The sequence below is a fragment of the Calypte anna genome, chromosome 1, assembly GCF_003957555.1.
Source record: "Calypte anna isolate BGI_N300 chromosome 1, bCalAnn1_v1.p, whole genome shotgun sequence".
NCBI classification, from domain to species: Eukaryota; Metazoa; Chordata; class Aves; order Apodiformes; family Trochilidae; genus Calypte; species Calypte anna.
The window spans coordinates 58,425,656-58,434,315 of NC_044244.1; positions in this window are offsets into that span (position 1 = coordinate 58,425,656).

Below are 8,660 nucleotides of genomic sequence, written 5' to 3' on the forward strand. Positions count from 1 at the left end.
TGCAATTAAGCACCACAAGCGAAGATCCTTATTGCAAGGGCATCTAAAATCCCTAAAGAAGGGGAGACAATTGTCCCAAGGAGCACCTTAGGAAGCCAAGCTGGCTTCCTAAGAGCCACCCCTACCCCAGCCCGAGGTAGGCACTATGGGGAGGCCGAGCCCAGCAGCAGCACCCCGAAACCCCCTCCCCCAACCAACAAGCAGCCCCCTCCTCGGGCTGGGCTGGCAGGAGCGGGTCCGCAGCTTCCCCTCCAGGTCTGCAAACATAGGGCTGTCCCGCCACTGTATCTGCTATGTAAATCCCAAAGATAAACAAGGCCAGCTCTGCAGACAGTATTTATCACCCACTTTAAAGGCAGGCAGCGTGGGGCTAAGCCCCCTGCGAGCATCCCCCACCCACAGCAAGCTCAGCCTGGAAGCATCAAACTTTTCGTGGCATTAAGTCCTGCCTTGAAGCAAACTGGCCAAAACTTCAGTGACTTCAAAGCAAGGCAGCTTTTGCAGAGCCACTTGCTCCCTGAAAAACCTGTCCCCAAAAAGCCCTTCCTTTTGTCTGTGCCCTGGGCAGACCTCAAAGCATTTCTGGTTTGTCCAGCAGCAGGCATGCTCACACTCCTTGTAGCAGTAAGGCGGCACCAGTTTCCCCACTGCCAGAACAGGCTTTATAAAACAACACTGACTGAGAGGCAGCACCTGCAAGGAGCCTGAGCACAGGCACAAGCTATAAAAAAACTCTCCCTCCCCCCCTCTCTACCCCCACCTGATTCCCTCTGTGGCTTTAAGCAAATCACGTAACTTTTCCTCCTTAGTTTCTGCACCTGGGAGAAAGTAATATTTACCTACCCCAGAAGGGTGTTGAGAGGATTAGTTAATGTTTACCCAGCATTTTAAAGGATAAAATATTCTGTATTAATTCCTACCCGCTGAAAAGACTGATATGTATGACTCTCATTAGCTCCAACGGGAGATTCTTGCTGGATTTGGGCCTTACCACTTCAGAAAAGTAGGAGCAAGATGATGTGATATTAACATTTCAAAAAGCGCCTGCAGCACGTGCTGTAAAACCCCCTTCTCTTTTCACTCCCACCCGGGCTGGGGAGGTGCACCTGCACCTGTTAAACATTAAAGCATCCCAAACTCAGCACGAGTCCCTGGGGCTTTGCTAGCAGCTTGGGTAAACTCCCCCATCCCTCTGGGGGGTGGTCCCTTTACAGTCCCCCACGGCAGGGAGCCAGCCTCACCTGTGAGAGGTCCCCTCATCGATTATAAGCAGCTGTTGCACCAGGATTGCCCTTCTGCTCACACTTATCAAGGTTGCCCAGCTCTTATCTGAAAGACCAGAGCCAACCCAGCTTTTCTTGCCCTGGGGGGGTGTGAGCTTTTGGTGGGGTCTGTGTGGAGGGGACGTGCCAGGCGAGTGGACATCCCATGTGTTTGGCCACACCACTGCCCAGCTTGTGTCCCCTGTAGCACTGGGCAAAAAGAAATGATGATTGATAAAAAACCAGAGCACCTGGCAGTGTCAGTAAGCTGTCCAGCCCAGGGCACCCACAGCACTGAAGAAAACACATCACCACACATCCCAAAAATCAACCCACCCACTGCTTGGGCCCTGTGTATTCCCAGCAGTGTTGCCCCCTCCCTGTGCACCGGACATCTTGTTTTGGAGGGTGAAGACAGCAAGGTGCCACCTCTGCATGGCACTCTGCCCCGACACAGGTATCTGGGCTGGACTCCAGGCATGGCAGTACCAAGCTCCCACCTCCAGCAAACACTGGAGCCATGGGGGCTGCAGCTCTGTATTACAGAATCACAGAATTTTAGGGGTTGGGAGGGACACCCCCCGGACGCCTGTCCTCAAAAGCAGCATGGAAGGGCTGAGACCTGTGGCAGTGAGGAGGAGGAATGGGGGACTCAGAGCTGGCCAGAAAGGGATTTAGGTTTAACTGCTGGTTTACTGCCTGTCAGCAGCAGTATATTGCTGTACAATAAGGGAAAGGCTGGAGGAAGGTGTTTGAAAACCAGCCGAACCCACCCCCAAACTCATGAAAGAAAATCACCACCAGAGCAGCCCCCCACTGGCTCCACAGCTTCAGGGAGGAGACATGGTTTTGAAGCCTGAGAACAATGGGGCAACCTTTCCCTCCTTTCTTCTGGCAAAGGTAAATGACCTCTCTGTGGTGGTGTCCATGCTGGGGAAGCCACTAAATGAGAAGCCCCAGGCCAATAAAGCATCTCTTTGTGCCTCAAATGCCTCATCCCGTGGTGCTTCCCAACCTTCACTGCTGCTGCCCTCGCCCTGCACATCCCTGACCAGAGGCAGCCACGCAGCCGTGACAGCACCGAGGGCTCCTTGCCAGAGCTGCACCAGGGCTCCCCATGCGTGGTGAGGTTGGTTGTAGGGCTCAATTTTCCTTTCCAGAGGAGCTCCTCTGCCCCATCTCTCCCTGCTTCTCAGTTTTCCCTGACTTCCAGGAAGGCAGGCAGAGGCTGAGGCACCACAGCTGGCCACTGAGCAAAATCAGGAGCACAGACTGAAAGATGACTAATTTCTAACACATCACAGCCTGCGAGTCAGTTTGTTTGTGAGTCCAAATCGTTCTCTGCTGCTTTCATACTGGCTTCTTTCAAGGGTGAGTAAGCAGAGAGTGGCAGACATGACTTTTATTATTCCCAGTGCTTTGAAGTTGTCCCGTTTCCCCGTGGTTAGCTGACTGCATCAGCCGTCTGTAGTGGCACATTTTGAAGAACTCAGCACTGATGCATAGGTGGCCAGACCGAGCTGAGTTGGAGCTCAGTATTTTCCATTTGATGGAGTTTTGTGGTGACTCATTAGTTGCCTATGCTCTATTATTCATTGGTTTCATCTCATCATTTTATTTCCACATTCTTGACAACTTCCAAGAAGGCCCTTTTACAGACAGAGGTTGAAGGCAACAAAACCAGCTTCAAGCTGTAATTGAAGCAGCTTTAAAATTAGCAGCACATGAGTTAAAGTGGATTTTGTGAGGAATACCTTTGGAGAGTAAACAGTACCACTTGAAAAGGCAGAAAACTGTTCAAGCTACAACCGTGTGAGCATTTCATGTATTTATACATGTGGATAGACTCATACATATGCAAAAGGTAAACACAGAAAGACACTTTGATAAGAAAGTGAAACTTCCTGCATTTTTGAAAGACATTGAAAACAGCTTATTACATAGATTTTTTTTTTCTTTTTTAATATCTAAAAACACAGCACTTGCACACATTTTGAGAGAAAGTTGTTTATTCCATCCCATATTAAGCTGCTCTGGCATATTTTTTTTTTCTGCTGCTCCAGAGTTCCTCATTTCTCATCTCTACTACATTGAACTGCTTCTGGTCTGAATGGCTGAGCATCAGAAGTTCTCTTTTTGCATAGCATGAAGACACAGTTTGAAAGTGTAGGTACAAAGCCTACTTCAACTTTTGCACAAATACAAACCTTTTGTCAGCTGGAGGTATCACAGCCACCTCCCAAAGAGAAGGTGGCACCGCAAACACCCAAAAGCACTGGCTTGTAACTGCGGGGGTTGTTTCCACAGACCAGTTCAAATTCTACTCTCAGTTCCAGTGCCAGCAATTTAGGGCTCAAGATAAATCGCTCTTTTCCCTTGAAAGAGGTTTGATTGCATTTATGGCTCGTTTCAGAATCCAAGGTCCAAGGCTGAGATGAAAGGGCAGGGGCAGAGGGATGCCCCACATCCAGCACTGCGCAGGGCTGAGGCGCTGGCAGCCGGGAAGGGAACTGACAAATTCGGTTCCCAGCAACGCTCGGCACACTTGGGTAACCTCAGATGTGTCATTTAGCCTCCCAGTGACTCAGTTCCTCATTCGTGATGGGGAAATAACCCTGCTTCTTTATTTCGTAGGCTCTTTGAGCAGATGAATATCTTTTAATTAGGTCTCGGAATCTGCTCGAGAAGTGCAACTGAAAGAGCGATCAGTTGTGATCTGAAGAAATGACCCAAAGTGAGGGCTGGGAGGAAGGAAGAGACATACGATAAAAAGGAAGGCAGCTCCCTCAACCAAGCAGATCTTTCATATCACCTCAGGACAGTTCTGAGTGAGAGCCTTGGCTCTCCATACAGCATGGAAAATTCCAGGGACTGAATGGGTTCCCCTAAGGATTAAGGTTCACTTGGTAAATGCAAAGTGAACCTCTTCCTCTCCTCTCCCTCTCCCTCTCCCTCTCGCTCTCCCTCTCCTCTCCACACTTGGCAGAGCTTGGCCATAAACTGAAGCACAGGAGAGTTGCAGATTACAGGTTAGGATCCTGAGTGTGCTCCCGCTACCCAGGGACTCCCTTCGGGGGCTCCATCTTTCCTTCACCTCCTGGTTGTGAAGAACTGGCCACCCAGCTATCACATCCCTGCCAGGGCCTGCCTGGTTACCTGGGGAGGAGTCCAAAACATGGTACTTCTACCCACCCCCTGCAGCCCCCTCAAAGGAAAGGGACCCCACCATGAATCCCCACTGGATGGGGTTTCAACCACCTGAGCCATGACAGATTTTTGAAACAATGTCATGGTTTAGCATATCAAATGTCTGCATGACCCAGGTGCTTCTACCCTCCTGTGAAGAGGGTGCAAGGACAGACACCACCCCATAACACAGACATGGTAACTACCACAGGAAGACACGCATGGCTTTAGGAGATTTTAAGACAAGTGACCTTGCACCCCTGTTACAAATGTTTTGTTCCCCGTGTGAGGTGGCTGACCACAACCCGCCTCCATCCTGCACACATTTTGGTGGGGGAGCCAAGGAAGGAAACAATACTTCTTATTTTTCACAGAAGACAAAGCTGCAGAAGACACCGATTCCCATGGCAACAAAGGCAGAGAAGTGGTGTCCCAAGATGTGATTTGCTGTCACCATACCCACCTCGGGGAAGATAAGGACAAGTGATAGCTCTGAAAGGAACTGTTTCCATGGGACCCTTCCCAGCACAACCCAACCCTCTGCCACAGCTTTCAGAGTCGAACAGGTCTGACTGGTGGGGAGCAGCACAGGCTGCCTGCCTCTCCTCCACCCCCAGGAACAGCGCCCTCGAAGCCTGCCTAACCCTGAACAAGGCACACTGCTGCTCACTAATCCACTTACCCAGGCAATTACACTGGGATAGCAGCCTGCAGAGAGTCACACTCAACTTTCCAGCTAAACATTTGCCTGGGTTTTGGTTTTGTTGTGTTTTGTTGGGTTTTTGGTGTTTTTTTTTTTTAAATCCATGGAGTGCTACCTTAAGCTCCACTGAAAGCTCCTCACAGAGCACACATTTATGCTTTGGTAGTGCGTGCTATGTTAAGTGCATTTCCTTCTGACACTTTCATTTATCATACTTGTCCCCTCACACCCCTGCCCCTTCAATTCCCCAGGGGAAAGTTGGTGAATTTATGCAGGAACAAAGTCACCTTGAGCTTTAATCCACACCCTGCAGAAGGAGTAAGTCTGTCGGCAATCACATCCACCCACTCCACAACTGCATTACAATGCTCACTTTGTTAGCACAGAAAATACTGGCTCCTTTTCTAGTCCTGGAGACACACTACCACAAAGGCTGGAGCAAAGAAAATGGACTGGGGACAGAAGAGGATGGAATCCAGCCTTGCACATTTGAGACTGAATGGGTAACCTGAGGTGAAATAGTAGAAATAGGAAGAAAACAGCAAGACCTTGACTTACAATAGCCTTCCCACCCCTCAAAAAAAAAAAAAAAGTGGCTCCCTGATCTCTTCCTAAGAGAGAGCAGCCAAAAAACCTGCAGCTAGCTACAGAAGACATGCAGAGAGCCTCTTCCAACAGATAGCAAGAGAGCAGCCAGAGCAGCAAAGTACAGGGGAACAAGGCACATGCAGCAACCTGGATTTCACCACCTGGGAGCAAAGGCCAGAGTCCCTCAGAACCAGGGTGGAACCCAGCTGCTGGGGCCCTGGCTCTGTGCTCCCCAACCCCCTTCTCCTCCCGTTCAGGGAAACCAGCCCTTACCCTGCACACAAGACCAAAGACAATATTTTTAAAAAAAAGGGCCTGGGAGCTCCAGTAGATGCATACAGAAACAAAGGTAAGCAGCAAAAAAGCCAGCAGTGACCCTACCAGCCCTGCACAGGCACTTCGGAGGTGAGCACTGATTCAGGCATCACTCGTGCTGGCACATTGCTGACAATCTCCTCCTCGCCTTGCAGGCAGGGGTCCCACCTTTGTATCTCTCCTCACCTAACAGCTCTTTAACATTCCACTGCAGGAACCATAGCTGCCTGTTGCAGTCTGTCCTACGTGTTGCCATGCCTTGATTAGTAGTCCTGGGATGAACCTGCTTCTGACTGGAAGAAATGAAACATTAATGTTCCCGGAAGGATGCAAGAGTTACAGCAGAGGGCAAAGAGACTGAAGAAGATGTGAATGGATAGTGGAGCCAGTTTCAATGAAACTGCCTCTTGGATACTCCCATCCTTCCAGCTGAGTAGCTCAGCCATTACCCAATTGCTTTGTCATCTTTGGCACTCTCTGCAAGCAAACATCAGTTTTTGTCGCTTTCTTCAGCCATGCACCCTAGAGGAGATGAGTGAGTTTCTGCTAACTGGTCCCACCTGACAAACAGGAAGAAGAGCAAGAATGTAGGTCTCTGGGTATGCAAGTTCTCCAATGTTGGAATCCAGGAGCCCAAAGAAATCAACCCATCCTGATTCCCCAGTACTTTGCTTATCACAATGTAAGGAAAGATTTACGTAGCACATCTGAATAATCTCATCCTCATCTTCTGCAATTCCACTGGAAAATTCTGACTTTGTTACTTATGTCACCCTCATGGACAAGAGGTGGTGGTGTATGGATTTCCTGTTCTTCACAACTGAGCAACACCAGCAGTGGACTCAGACTTCTCCAGTTCACCTGGAGGTCCATCAGCAGCCACCTGCTGTTTTAAAAACTATTTGGAGACAAGATAGGTTGTCCCCAGTTTACCTGGGCTTGTGCAATCACAGATGCAAATCTTCTGTCTCCAAGCAGTAATTTTAAACTTAACAAGGGAGACAGAAAGCTTGCTATCTGCTCCCAGCTCCAGGAGAGGTTTGTCCGCTGCGTGTTTCCAAAGACACCTGCACACTCTCTTAGAGGAGGCCAAAGGAGACATTTCAGGAGAACCTCTGTGGATACAGACGTGTACACAGGCTTAATCAGCAGCATGGGAGAACCAAAGGCAACATTCACAGCAATTGTGCAAATTCTTCTTATTTGTGTTACACTAAATATTCATCTAAGCAACTCTCATTTAAGACGGGCTTTAATAGAACAAACATGCTTTCATGGGCCTGTATATGACAGGCACACCCCCTCCCCAGATCCAACTCCATAAAATGGTCTAAGAGCTTGTATTTACAGCCCTCAGAGGACAGCAGGCTGTTTAATAAAAGGATTAGATAAGGCTTGACAAAGATATAGGAAGGTGGCCATGCTGTGCCTTTGAAAACTTTCGCATTGCAGAACCCGAAACATCCCTGTAGGCACTTTGAGTTAGAAAAGAAGGGGGAAGAAAATGCAAATAGGTTTGGCAGAGCACTTTGGCCACCTCTGGAGAGAAGGCAAAATTACAGAAGAGTAACGGATCAGTGGTGTGCCTGAGGCATCCCTGAGCAGCCAAGGGATTTTACTGGGAGAGCTGTGGAGCTCACCTCCAGAGATACTTTCTCAGGGAGTAAACACTTACCCTTGTTACACTCAGCTGCTTCTCTCCCACCTTCCCACAGAAGGGAAAGCTGCTCTTCTGGGCTTGGTGAGGACAAGAAGCTCACGTGCTCTCCAAGGCTGCCCAACGCTCGGAAGCAAAAGCCAAATTTTTGCCCCTTGGAGAGCACTGTGGTAACTGCTACCTCTTGCCAAGAGGTTCCAGACCTCTGGGGAAAAGAGGCCACAGCACGATTGCACCTACAGTAAGGAGCTTCCTTGGTAGCTGAGGCACACCTTTGCTTTCAGAACCCGTTTAGTTAGATGGTCTGTCACGTCCAAGGCTGCAGCCAGATGCTCAGAGATCAGTTCCAAATGCACTTCCTTTGTGCTCTAAAATTAAACAGCTCCTACTCTTTTGCTTGCCCCTGACGGGGTGCTGGTGTGGACTGCTACTATCAGCATTAAAAAAAAAAAAATACTCCTTAAGAGTACTACTTGCAGAGTAGGCTGGAAAGTTCCTCATGAGTAGGGAAAAAAAAAAACAACCCGAAAAAAAACCCCTGACATATAGTGGTAAAAATACAAATTACTACTTTTCTTGATAAATAGCATCATAGTACCACTCAACTACTTAAAGCTGAGGGATGAGAATGCACAGGCACAATGGTTTCTCCAGCACTCCAGTATTGTGCTCAACTCTGAATTTACAGTAAACTATAAAACACAAAGTTCCCCACTGTGTCCATTTAAACAGAGCTAAGCACAGGTGTGGGTTTGCGTTCAAAGGAACAAGCCACAGGAGAGAAGGCACAGCAGGACCAGCAGCCACATAGCACGTTTAGTTTCAAGGGAAGAACACCCGACTTTTACATGCAGATTAACCAAATAAATAAATAAAGCCAAGTGTATGTTCTGGCTTCTTTATTTGATACCATTAATTATACCCCTACAGGCATCTCTGTTAGGGGACT